This window comes from Pinus tabuliformis, chromosome 3_1, assembly GCF_031772625.1.
Source record: "Pinus tabuliformis cultivar Carrire ecotype Pingquan chromosome 3_1, CPIR1, whole genome shotgun sequence".
Lineage (NCBI taxonomy): Eukaryota > Viridiplantae > Streptophyta > Pinopsida > Pinales > Pinaceae > Pinus > Pinus tabuliformis.
Genome location: NC_142301.1, coordinates 808,944,477 through 808,956,822, shown reverse-complemented (window position 1 = coordinate 808,956,822; position 12,346 = coordinate 808,944,477). Strand labels below are relative to the sequence as shown.

At 36.7% G+C, this 12,346-nt stretch overlaps 1 pseudogene; it reads right to left on the bottom strand.

The window, feature by feature from the left end:
- Positions 1-567: 567 nt before the first annotated feature.
- LOC149189930 (carbon catabolite repressor protein 4 homolog 1 pseudogene) overlaps positions 568-12,346 on the bottom strand; it is a 36,707-nt pseudogene continuing 24,928 nt past the window's right edge.

The following is a 12,346-nucleotide window of genomic DNA, read 5'->3' as shown; positions in this document are numbered from 1 at the left end:
ATGCTTACAAGACATTATATTGTATTACAACATATCTACCATAGTGGCAGTGCCTCTAGATGCAATTAAATAGTTCATAATTGTTAATAGGCATTAATATATAAGAAATATCAAAATACTCACTTTTCATATAACACTTTTTTTTTCGGTTGATAAAAGGCTTGGTTGTACAACAAATGCTTTTGTCATATATATAGATAAATTTGACCAATTCTTGTTGCCGCTACATTATCACTAAAATATTTCTCGAACCCCATCCTCTATTATAATATCATGTACACATGTACAATATTTCCTTACAATTTATAGAGATCTGAAACACTCAAGAAAAATGTAGCTAGCAATTCTTCATGTTACAAACTACCATCTTCACCATGGCAAAATGCTAGGGAAGGGATAAAAAATGAATTGTAGAATACAAACAGAAAACAATGAACACATTGTACATAGGTGAAGTGACAACTCACTTAAATCCCTGAAACTGAAAAATTTTTATGTTCTTCTTGGGCAAGGCAATGGACCATCATTGTTGGCATTGTTATGCTAGCCACGAGCCTTGGGCCTACATCAGAATTCTACCAAAAGTGCAATATGATCATATGACCACTCACGAGAAGGAAGACCTGTGTCTTTACGCAAGCTCTCCTCATCCAAAAGCTCTAGCAGAGACTCCACCATAAGTGAATCCGTTGTATAGAAAATATAGTCAAGAGTTTCAAAAAAATATCTGGTACAGTTGGTGAATAAAGGTTCATTTGTTGCAAGGTCCATTCTTCTTTGTTGATGGTCTAAACCTTGTGCTACTCCCACCATTCTTGCGAAGGAAGAATAAGCACTAACCAGAGGTAGCTGGTGACAAAGCTTGCTTGCAGGACGTAATATACCAAGGGGATCTGTTGTTAAGTCCGGATGTGAGGGTTCAACTTTTCCCATTGCAAGAAGAGCATGAGGGGCACTTGCAGGAATTGAGTTGAAATCGCCACAAACTAACATAGGTATGTCTGCACTGGCAACTATTTTTTCTAGTCCTTTAAGAAGAGTATGAACCTGCCAGAGTTTGACATCCTTGAGATCTGGATTGGCATTTATGTGTGTATTAGCCACACAAAGAAGTTGACGTTTTCCCGGTGCAAGGGCATCGATCCCATGGTTAGTGTCCTTTGCCTCCAAAACTACAATCAATGCAACATTGTCCTTGAGCAACTGACTAAGAGCAGCCTTTTTCTGAGCTAATGGAACCACAACTTTTGTCAAAGACTGGGCAACTTTATTGAATTCAACCTCATATTTCTTAACAAGTGCAAAACGATCACGACGGAAAAATGTTGCACAACCATCAATTGCATAGGTTGTGCAAGTATAAACCTCTGTTTTTTTTTTCTTGTAAACAACTATGTACCCATGATTTTCTGAATTATTTATTCATAACATAGCCCATCCCTTAAAAAAAAAAATTCCCCAAAGGAGAGGTAACGAGGGATATTGTTGTCGGAACTTCTCTGCTTCCCACAAGGAATCTTCTTCTAGAATTTTTTCCACTTGATCAAGTATTCTCCAATATTTTTTGTTGAGAAATCTATAGGGCAATGATTATAGTGATTTCTCTTTACTTGATAACTGCTTGTGATGTCTTTTTACTTATTAGATTTGTTATTTATTATTATGTGTGTGTATCATCAAACAACTACCAAAAACAATAAGAACAAGAACACAAAATATAGGTTGCAAGCCATGACCAAAACCTCTCCACTTGAGAGGAAAACCCGCACATCCCTTCTCTTCCTTACAGATTCTTCAATTGACGAATTCCAAGAGCTTAATACTAAAACCATTAGCCTTCAAGACCAAGACCAACCTCTCTAGATAATGTGCTAACCTTGATCCAGTCAAACCCAATCAAATCTCTTCTAGTAGCACTTCTTCCACCTCTAGCAAGATAAATTCGGCCTTCACTACAAATCTAAAGTTTTTCCCCACAAGCAGTTGTTGTTGCCATATATGTGAGCCTTCCTTCACCTTCACTTTCCTTTCTCTGACTTTTGGATCTTTAGGATGACCCTTGGTGACCTTCACTTGACCTTCTTGCTTTCTTTTCTCCAAGATCGAATTTATAGATAAAAACCCTAGATCTGTGGTAGAAACCCTAGTCCTCCTTAGTATGTGTGAGAAAGAAATAGCCCAAACAAAAGTCTTCTTCGTGGCCTTCTTCTTCTTCATTCTCTTCCTTCTTTGCTAAAATGAGTGATGAATGAATGTCTCTCAAGGAGGACAAGTTTCCTCCTATATATAGGATCTTTAAGGTGGACATGGCTCTTCCTTTTAGGCCGACTTTCAAACTACCAAGCCGACTTGGTCTTGGAGGGTATTTAGACACTTTTAAAGACAAAAATATTTTTCTTTACAAGTTACAATGTTCCCAATGGGGTCTTTAATTTATGACAATGACTCTTTTGACTTCTTGGTTAGGAAAAACCCTAGAAGCACTTAACAAGTGCTTCACCTATAAAATAAAAGACCTTTAGCATGAAACCCATGCTCCAAATAATAATAATAATAATTTTCTTTCATTTTAAAATTTACAAGAATAAACAGTACATTACATATTTATGAAGACCTAGTTACACAGTTTTCAACAATCCCTCTTCATTAGGGAGGTATTCATAAATGGTACATGGACATTCTCAATATAAAGAGATCTCATAAGAAGACTCAGATTGGTAACCCATTTTTTTAGCATCATATCAAGCAACATTGTAACATAACAAGGCCTTGACTAACAACGCTATCTCTCCACAAGATTTATAGACACCAATGATTTATAGACACCATCATCATTGTCTTTCAAGGTACATACTCCACCCAATTGTTCACAAAGTATGACCTTATTTGGACTATTATTATCTTGGATAAATAGTCCTCAAAGAATATCAGTCCACGAATACTCTCATCTTGGATTCCCTACCTCATCCTCAAAGAGTATCAGATGCCATATGCTTACCCAATCCTCCATTCTGTCTTCCAAGTGAAGACAAGAATGATGTTCCTATCTCTCCCTCTCAATTAGGGAGGATACATCAACCAAACCAAGCTTGTCTCTCCAATATACAAACTTTTTATTAGGAAGATATTTTGTCAATATATCAGCTAATTGTTCATCGGTGGAGATATATTGTAGCTGCAACACAGCATATTGTACTGGCATCTAAATGTAATGATATTTGTTGTTGATATGATTTATCTTTCCATCAAACATTGGGTCTTCAGATAATCGTATACAACTGGTGTTATCATAATGTATCACTGTAGGGTCCTTCAAATAGGTCAATTAGCAGCTTCCTCAACTAGAACACTTCTCTGCTTACTTCACAGGCTACAATATACTCTACCTCAGCACTACTCAAAGAAATTGTATCTTTCTCTCGTCTTGTTGTATTTTTTTCAATCTCATGTCACACAAGTGCTTTAGAAGATATAGAAGCCTCCTAAAGACAACCTCTAGGTTGATAGGAGACCAGTGCCTAGGGCATCCTAGAGGAGTGCTTTTGAAGATTATCTAAAGGCTTTATTTTGCACTCCATATTTCACATAATTTGGAAAGGGATAATTCAGAGCTTGCTTCAATAGCCCTTCACCAAGGTAAACTCAAGCAAACAAACTAGTATATAATGGCTAATTTTAGAGAGAAATGTGTTGGTTCTGGTGGTCGACACACAACAATACACATATTAACATTGTTATTGTAGTATAGATGAACATGAGGAAGGAAAGGAGGGAAACTGATGCAAAGGGCTGGAAATAACACAGAATCCTAAGTAACAATATCTAGAAGAAATATGGAAAAGTGAGGAGGTGAAAATGAAAAAAAAGTGGAGCGTGAATTAAGGTCTTAATCTCTATGACTCATGAATACATTTGTCACCAATTAGCATGAGTAAATCTATGCTTAAATACAGGTATTGTACGCTATCAAATAACACTAGTAAATATGTGTTTACATAGTTACTTCTCACTACTTAGCAACATATATACAACCATGAGAGAGTGAAACCGATAGATTCATAACACAATTTCAAAAGAGGAATGGCATACATGAAATGTTATACAAAGGGGAAAACATACTGCACATTGCTCAGATTGGAATCAACAAAATTGCCTCATTAATCTTTAAAGATCGAGTCCAAATCTTCTGCCCATTACATTTAACAATTATGCCTGAGCACCTTATGAAAAAGAAAATTGAACCAAAGTGGAACCTCTCTCTCTGCAAACAGAGCTCGGAACTTGCAAATGTAGAATTTGGGCCTCTAGAAATGCAGAATTTGGGAACCTCTCTTAAGTGTTTCTTCCCTCTATTTATAAGGAGAGGGGGAGATTTTAACAATAGTTACAAAATATATCAACTGAGCTCCAGTTTTCTAATCGACTAACTATCTTGGCATGTGAAGGTTCCACTACACAAAATTATTACAAACATATTTGATTCCATTCTTGAAAATGCAAAAATTATAGAATAATAGACATAAAGAAAACTAAATGATGGTTGAGGAAAATATCTCCCTGTCATTCTTGTGATGGCCTCCGATCAGGCCAAATCTTTGCCATGATTTTCCTCTATAGTTGTTCAGCGGATTCACCTATCACTTTCACCTTAACTTCTTGAATTCCCCACTCTCTGGAGCTAGGATCAATCAACTATCGGTTGCTTGTCATAGTGCAGAAACAGAGATCGACCTGGAAGTCTTTCATTACCTAACTGTGTGGAGCTCCATGCTGAGAAATTTATTCTTTGGTAACCTGCACACTGCTTCTTGAGTCCCTTACATCCATTTACTCACTGAAGACATGCGTTGGATCACAAAGATGACTTGTATCACCGCAAGGCGAACCGAACACTCTTTCCTATGGATCGTGGTCCTTGCTTCCTTGACCCAACAATCTTTGACAGTCACCATTACTCCTGAGACCAACTCCTTTGTTCCCGCATTCAACCTTTCATCTACCAACCCATATGCCTTTAACTCTCACTTTTGCCTTATCTTCTTGAATTCCCCACTCACTTGAGATGGGAGAGATCAACTATCGGTTGCTTGTCATAGTGTAGAAACAAAGATTGACCTGGCAGTCTTTCATTGCCTGATTGCGTGGAGCTCCATGCTGAGAAATTAATTCTCAGGTGACCTGCACACTACTTCATGAATCCCATACCTTCATCTACTCATTGAAGACGTGCTTCGAAGCACATATATGGCTTGTATCACCTCAAGGGAGACCCAACACTCTTTCATATGGATCGTGGTCCTTGCTACCTTGACCCAACAATCTTTGCTAGTCGCCATTACTCCTGAGACCAACTCCTCTGTTCTCGCATTCAATCTTGCAGTTGTTGAACCATATGCCTTTAACTCTCTGTATTACACTATTGGAGCCCAATATGTCCTGTATTTGCAATAGTGTTATATCAGATATTTTACTCATCGGGACTTTTATTATTAAATACATTACGCAAACAAATTGTTGATGTCCTTAGCCCCTTTTGTTTAGCCTCTTTATATTTTCTTCCATGGGACTAGGTGCGGTGATCGGAGGCTTAGCCTTAAGGCGCTAGGGAATTTTTTTCCTACCCGAGAGTCATTTTTCCTTTGTTAAGAGCTTAGGACCTTTGGTTCTACACATTCTTCTTAACCATGTGCCAACCCTAATATCAGAGCCCCCTTGTCAGAAGTTGTTCAACTATCAAGTGTTACAAAGTTCTGACATCCTCAACCTCTAATACGTCGACCTCTGATATGACTTCATCACTCCACATGGAACCTCGTGAGTGGTGACAAGTGTCACCTAGATTTCCCCCTTAGGCCCCTCAAAATGCCAAAACTGCCTGCCACATGTCTTGTCATACCGCCATGTCATGCTGAAGACAAATGCCACTATAGCTTATTGGGACCAATCATATGCCATCACATGTTAACCTAGAGAAGAGAGAAAAGGGCCCATACGCCTTTGGTTTTGTGATGAAATCCTTTGTTAATATTTATTGGAGCTCCTCGGCTGTTTTTAACTTTATCGGCACATTATCCATATTGCAACTTTTTAAAGGTTTTCACCTTAAGAAGTTGCAATTCTCTGGTTCGCCGACCCATTAGGGGAATTTTGAGGTCTAAAATGGGCCTCCTAAGGAAATTACAAAATAATAGTGGAAATAAAAAAATAAGATTAGATTACATCATCAAATTTTGGAGGGGAAAAAGAAAAAAAGTACTTTTTTCAACTTATCTCCCTATGGGTTTACTCAAATTTTAAGCAGTAACACTCATTGGTTGAAGGATTTGATTCCTCATCCAAGGAGTACCCACTTTGCATAACTTCCATGGACCTTGCTATGAGAAAAATGAGAAATACATGAAAAATGTGACTGCAATCACACTTTTTCATGTATTTCTCATTTTCGTGTAGCAGGGTGCAGTAAAGGTATGCAACATGGGTACTCTTTGGATGAGGAATTAAATTCTGCATCCAACGAGTACTCCCACTTGAAATTTGAGTAAAAAAATTAGGGAGATAATTTGAAAATATGAGTTGGAAAAGTAGTATTGTTATTTTATCATTTTTTAATCATTTTACTTTTTTACTCCAAAAATGGTGAATCGTCCCCCATGATGGACATCATCATCTTGAATCCTATTGCTTCTTATAAATTTTATTTTGGGTGTAAATTTTTCTTAGGAGGCCCATTTTAGACCTCGAAATTCCCTTAATGTTCCAATGTGTCGATGATCTGATATCTCAGTACCTCCAATATGCGATCATTGATACCTCTAGACCTATGGTATGTGATCACCGATTTTCCTTACCTTCGATATGAAATCGCCAATATGCTTGATGCTCTAAATGTTTGATGTTGCGATTGCCGATATTTGATGTCTCTGGACCTCCGATATGCAATGTGTTGATACACTTGATGCTCTAATGTTGTGATGCACTAGTATGCTTAACCTCTGATATGCGATCACTGATATCTCTGGACCTCCACTATTGTGATCTCCAATATTCTGGACCTTCCTAAGGCTTCAATCCTCCAACTTTAGCAAACCATATCTTTTGATCAAGGAGTCCATTTTTGGACTTCCACATATTGTTGGAAATCTTGTTCAGAATATTTTCCAATGGAGAGGGTCCGATTTAGGATTTGAGTCATTTATGCTGCTTGGAAAAAGACTGCAAGCTTCTCTTCTCATTTACACTTTGGACAGCTGGAAACACATTTTGCAGTAAGTGACAACACGTCTCATTCATGAGATCATGGAGGATCCCAGACTGAAACATCCTCAAGTAGTGCTCCTTCCATCCTTTTCATTGCATCCCCAGTCGGAATCTGTATATCCCATCAAATGGACATCATTCCTCCTATCATATTTCAGGAAATAGAGGATGGTTCCTTGTAGATATCTCAGTATATGTTTTTTTTCTATCCCATGATCATGCTTCGGCTCCACTTGGAATTGACAAAAATATGCCTTTATGTCTTTATGTCTTTAAATTCAAATCCCAAGGGTTGTTCTATATAGACTTCCTCATCAATTGTGCCATTCAGAATTGCAGTCTTAACATCCATTTGATGGATGTTCCATCCCATCGATGCAACCAAAGAGACCAACGAATGTATAGTTGTATACCTTGTTGTCGAAGCAAATGTCTCTTCATAGTCAATGCCTTCTAGTTGAGAGAAACCCCTAGCCACAAATCTTGCCTTATACTTGTCAATACTTCCATCTATTGCATGTTTAATCTTATAGATCCATTTGGAAGTTACCACGGATTTGTCTTCGGGCTTAGGAATGATCTCCCAAACTCCATTCTCCATTATAGATTGATATTATTCATTCATGGCATCCTTCCATTCTTGATGATTGATAACTTCTTCAAAAGTGGATGGCTCTGCTTCTATTAGTTTTTTCATGTTGGATGCATACCTAAACTATCGTTTGGGCTTCTTTATTTCCTTGAATGTGCCTTGAGCTTCTTCTTGACCCTCTGCATCAAGTAGTGTAGACTTTAACCAGTTAGGTCTCTTTGTTGATTCAGGAATGACCACAGGTTGAATAGGTTCACTAGGACCTTCATATTCATGGTGAGATTCTTCTTCTTCCCTGTCAACTTCTTCTTCAAATACTAGAAGTTCTTAATCATCAGAGTCCATGGGAATTTCCTTAGATAATGCGATACTTTCGTCAAATATAACATCTCGACTTACTTATATATGATGTCCTTCTTTTATGTAGATCCTATAGGCCTTGGAAGAGTTATTGTAGCCAAAACATGTTCCTCTCATGCCTGAAGGGTCTAACTTCTTTCTTTGTCCTTCGGTATATGAATATATATAGGAAAACCAATGGTTCAGAGATGATCCACAGTTGGTTTCTTCCCAGAAAATACTTCTTCAGGAGTTATGTTATCTATTGACCTGTAGGGACTTTGATTTTTAATATATACAATTGTCTTTGTAGCTTCTCCCCACATAAATTCCGATATATATTGATCATGCAACATTTCTTTTACACTTTCTTCAATGGTCGGTTAGTTCATTATGTAACTCCATTTTATTCAGGATTATATGAAACTATTAACTCCTTGTTAATCCTAGACTCCTTACAGAAATCTATGATCTCCTTGGATCTATATTCTCCTCCATTATCGGACCTCAGTATCTTGATTCTCCTTTTTGTAAGGTTCTCTACTTTAGCTTTGAATTCTTGAAATTTGCTAAATACTTCATCCTTGGATTTCATTAAGTAAACCCAAGTTTTTCTTGAATGATCATCTATGAATGTTACATAATATAGATGACCTCCAAGTGATTTAGGAGTCATAGGGCTACAAACATCAGAATGAATAAGATCTAATATTTCTTTTGACCATAAAGCACTACTTCCAAATGGTCTCTTGGTGTTCTTACCCAATGCACATCCCTTACATACTCCTTCGTGATGTTATTTCAATTCGGGGATTCCATCTACTATAGAACTTAGAGTTGGAAGGATTTTGAAATGAAGATGACCAGATCTTCTATGCAAAAGTTCACGTGGGTTGATTTCAATGTGAACCAAACCTTGTGCAAGAGGAGATATCAACCTGCAAAGTTTTCCTTCATGAATACCAATTACTCTATCATTCTCTATGTTTGATTTCTTACTCCATACTACAAATTTTCCATCAATGAAGACTACTCTATCACCCTTATCTTCTAGAATTGAAATGGAAGTAAGTTCTTATGCAAACCTGGAACAAATACGATGTTGTTGAGATGAATGTTACTTCCAATTTTCAACTCTATATAGGTTTATCCAATTCCTCCTATAGGATAACTCTTACTATCTCTAAGTTTCATGAGTAAGGATATTTACCCTTTGATATTGTCTTTAGTTGTTTGTGATGACCAGTCATGTGGCTAGATGCACCACTATCGATTACCCAAATGCTATCATCTTGGAATGTGCTAGTGAGTGATGAGAAGAGACCTTCATCCTTTGTCTTGATTACTTTCTTCTTTGTAGTAAATATAAGATTCCATTCTTCATTGATGCCTTTATTGAAATGAATTGCTACCTTTGAACACTTATTGAGGAACTTCTTCAATGTAGTGGAGATCTTCATAATGCCCTTAGCCAACCTTAGCTCTGATACCATGTTGAAAAATCTACAGGGAAATGATTAGGGTGATTTCTCTTTACTTGATAACTACGTGTGATGTATTTTTATTTATTAGATTTGTTACTTATTATTATGTGTGTGTATCATCAAACAAGTACCAAAAACAAGAAGAATAGGAACATAGAATATAGGTTGCAAGCTAGGGCCAAAACCTCTCCACTTGAGAGGAAAACCCGCAAATCTCTTCTCTTCCTTATCGATTCTTCAATTAACGAATTCCAAGACCTTAAGACTAAAACAAATACCCTCCAAGACCAATACCAACCTCTCTAGATGATGTGATAACATTGATCCAGTTAAACCCATTCAAATCTCTTCCAATAGCACTTCTTCATCCTCGAACTACAAAATTTCAATCTCCGTTGCAAACCTGAATTTTTTTGCCCCCCAGCAGTTGTTGATGCCACACGTGCAAGTCTCGGTTTTCCTTCTAAGCCTTCCTTTATCCTTCGCTTTCTTTTCTCTGACTTCTGGAGCTTGAGGGTGACCCTTGGTGACCTTTTCTTGATCGTCTTTCCTTCTTTTCTCCATTATCGAACTTGTGGATAGAAACCCTAGTCCTCCTTAGTACGTGTGATAGAGAAATAACCCAAACAAAATTCTTCTTCCTCCTCTTCCTTCTTTGCTAGAATGAGTGATGAATGAATGTCTCTCAAGGAGGAAGAGTTTCCTCTTATATATAGGCTCTTTAAGGTGGATGTGGCTCTTCCTTTTAGGTCAACTTCCCAGTTGCCATGCCAACTTAGTCTTGGAGGGTATTTAGACACTTTTAAAGACATTTTTTTTTATTTACAAGTTACAATGTGCCCAATGGGGTCTTCAATTTATGACAATGACTCTCTTGACTTACCGACCTAGGACAAACCCTACAAGCACTCAATGGGTGATTTACCTATAAAATAAAAGACCTTAAGCATGAAAACCATGCTCCAAATAATAATAATAATAATAATAATAATAATAATAATAATTTTCTTTCATTGATGTACCTTCGTAGCAATGGCTTTTCCGTGCAGGGATTCAATTGTAGAGTTGAGGCTTCTGTGATCCATAACAAGTTTATGATAGATTTTTCGGCGAAAATCACATGAGTCTAAGGCTCTGAATTCTTCTCGTCTCTTGCCTAAGCTCTGGAAAAGGTATGTAGATGATACTAATGTCATTTGGTCTCATGGCCAAAAAGAATTAGATCTTTTCTTTGAGCATCTCAATAATCAATCCTCTGCCATCAAGTTCACTAAGGAGCAGGAGGTTGATGGGTGCCTCCCATTCCTTGATATTCTTATTTCAAGGAATGGTGATGGTTCCATCACCCACCAGGTTTTTCGGAAGAAAACTCATACTGAACAGTATCTCCATGCCAGTTCTCACCATTTCCCAGCTCAAAAGATGGGTGTTCTCAATACCCTTGCTACTCGGGCCCTAAGGATCTCGGATAATAAGAGTTTTGAGAAAGAAAAATCCCATCTCCTTGATGTCTTTGTTGAGAATGGCTATAGTAGATACTTGGGTCAGAAAGCTTTCCGAAAAGCCACCATGAATTCTCTGACAAAAAGGGAACCGAAGGAACGGATTCCAGGTGTTCATCTTCCTTACGTTCAAGGGACCACTGATAAGGTTGCAAGGATTCTCAGGATGCACAGTGTCCCTGTGACCTTTAGGCCCCTTAACACCATTCGTTCGTCCCTCAGATCAGCTAAGGATCCGATTGACCCCAAAGATATGAAAGGGGTTTATATGATCCCCTGCTCCTGTGGGACCCCTTATATTGGTGAAACCGGTCGCTCCATTAATCAGAGGATTTGTGAGCACGCTGCTGACCTTAAGCATAGGAGAGCTAAATCTTCCGCTTTGGCTGAGCATGTAGAAAAAACCAATCATCATGTTTGCATTGAGGAAGCTAGTGTTATCGCTAAAGTTTCGCATTTCCATCATCGGAAATTTAGGGAAGCTATTGAGATTGAAAAGAGACCCAACAACCTCAATAGAGATGATGGCTGGAAAATCAGCAGGTGCTGGGTCCCAGCGCTTTCTTCTTAGTCGTTTTTTCTGTCTCTTTTATTTTTATCAGTACTTTTATTTACTATTATTACTATTAAATAGACAAATAGGATACTACTAATCAATTACTGTGGTTATTATACTTACAATAAACTAGTAATCGTTTATTTTATTATTTATTTTAATAACTTTGTTCTATTATTATTAAGGATAACTTACTATTATTTATTATATTTTATTTATTTATTTATAAATTATTACTACTATTATTATGTATTCTATTTTTATGGTTATTATTTTATTATCTTATTATTATGTTTATTATTTTAACAACAGGAGGAAATTATAATTAGTTTAGTATAAGATAAAAGTCCATTATTGCTTTAACTAATTTTACGTATTTTATTTCCCCTTTTTGGTTTTTATTTTATTTCCTCTTCTTATTTATTTATCGGATTATTTAATTCTAACTAATTAACCCAGTGCGTAAACTTCTTTAATTTTACCTTACTATATTTTTTCATTTATAAAAATTAAATAAATAATATTTATTAATTTATTTTTTCATTTTTCATTTATTGATTTATTTATTCCTTTATTTAACAAATAAATAGATAATTTATTATTATTTTTAATCCTT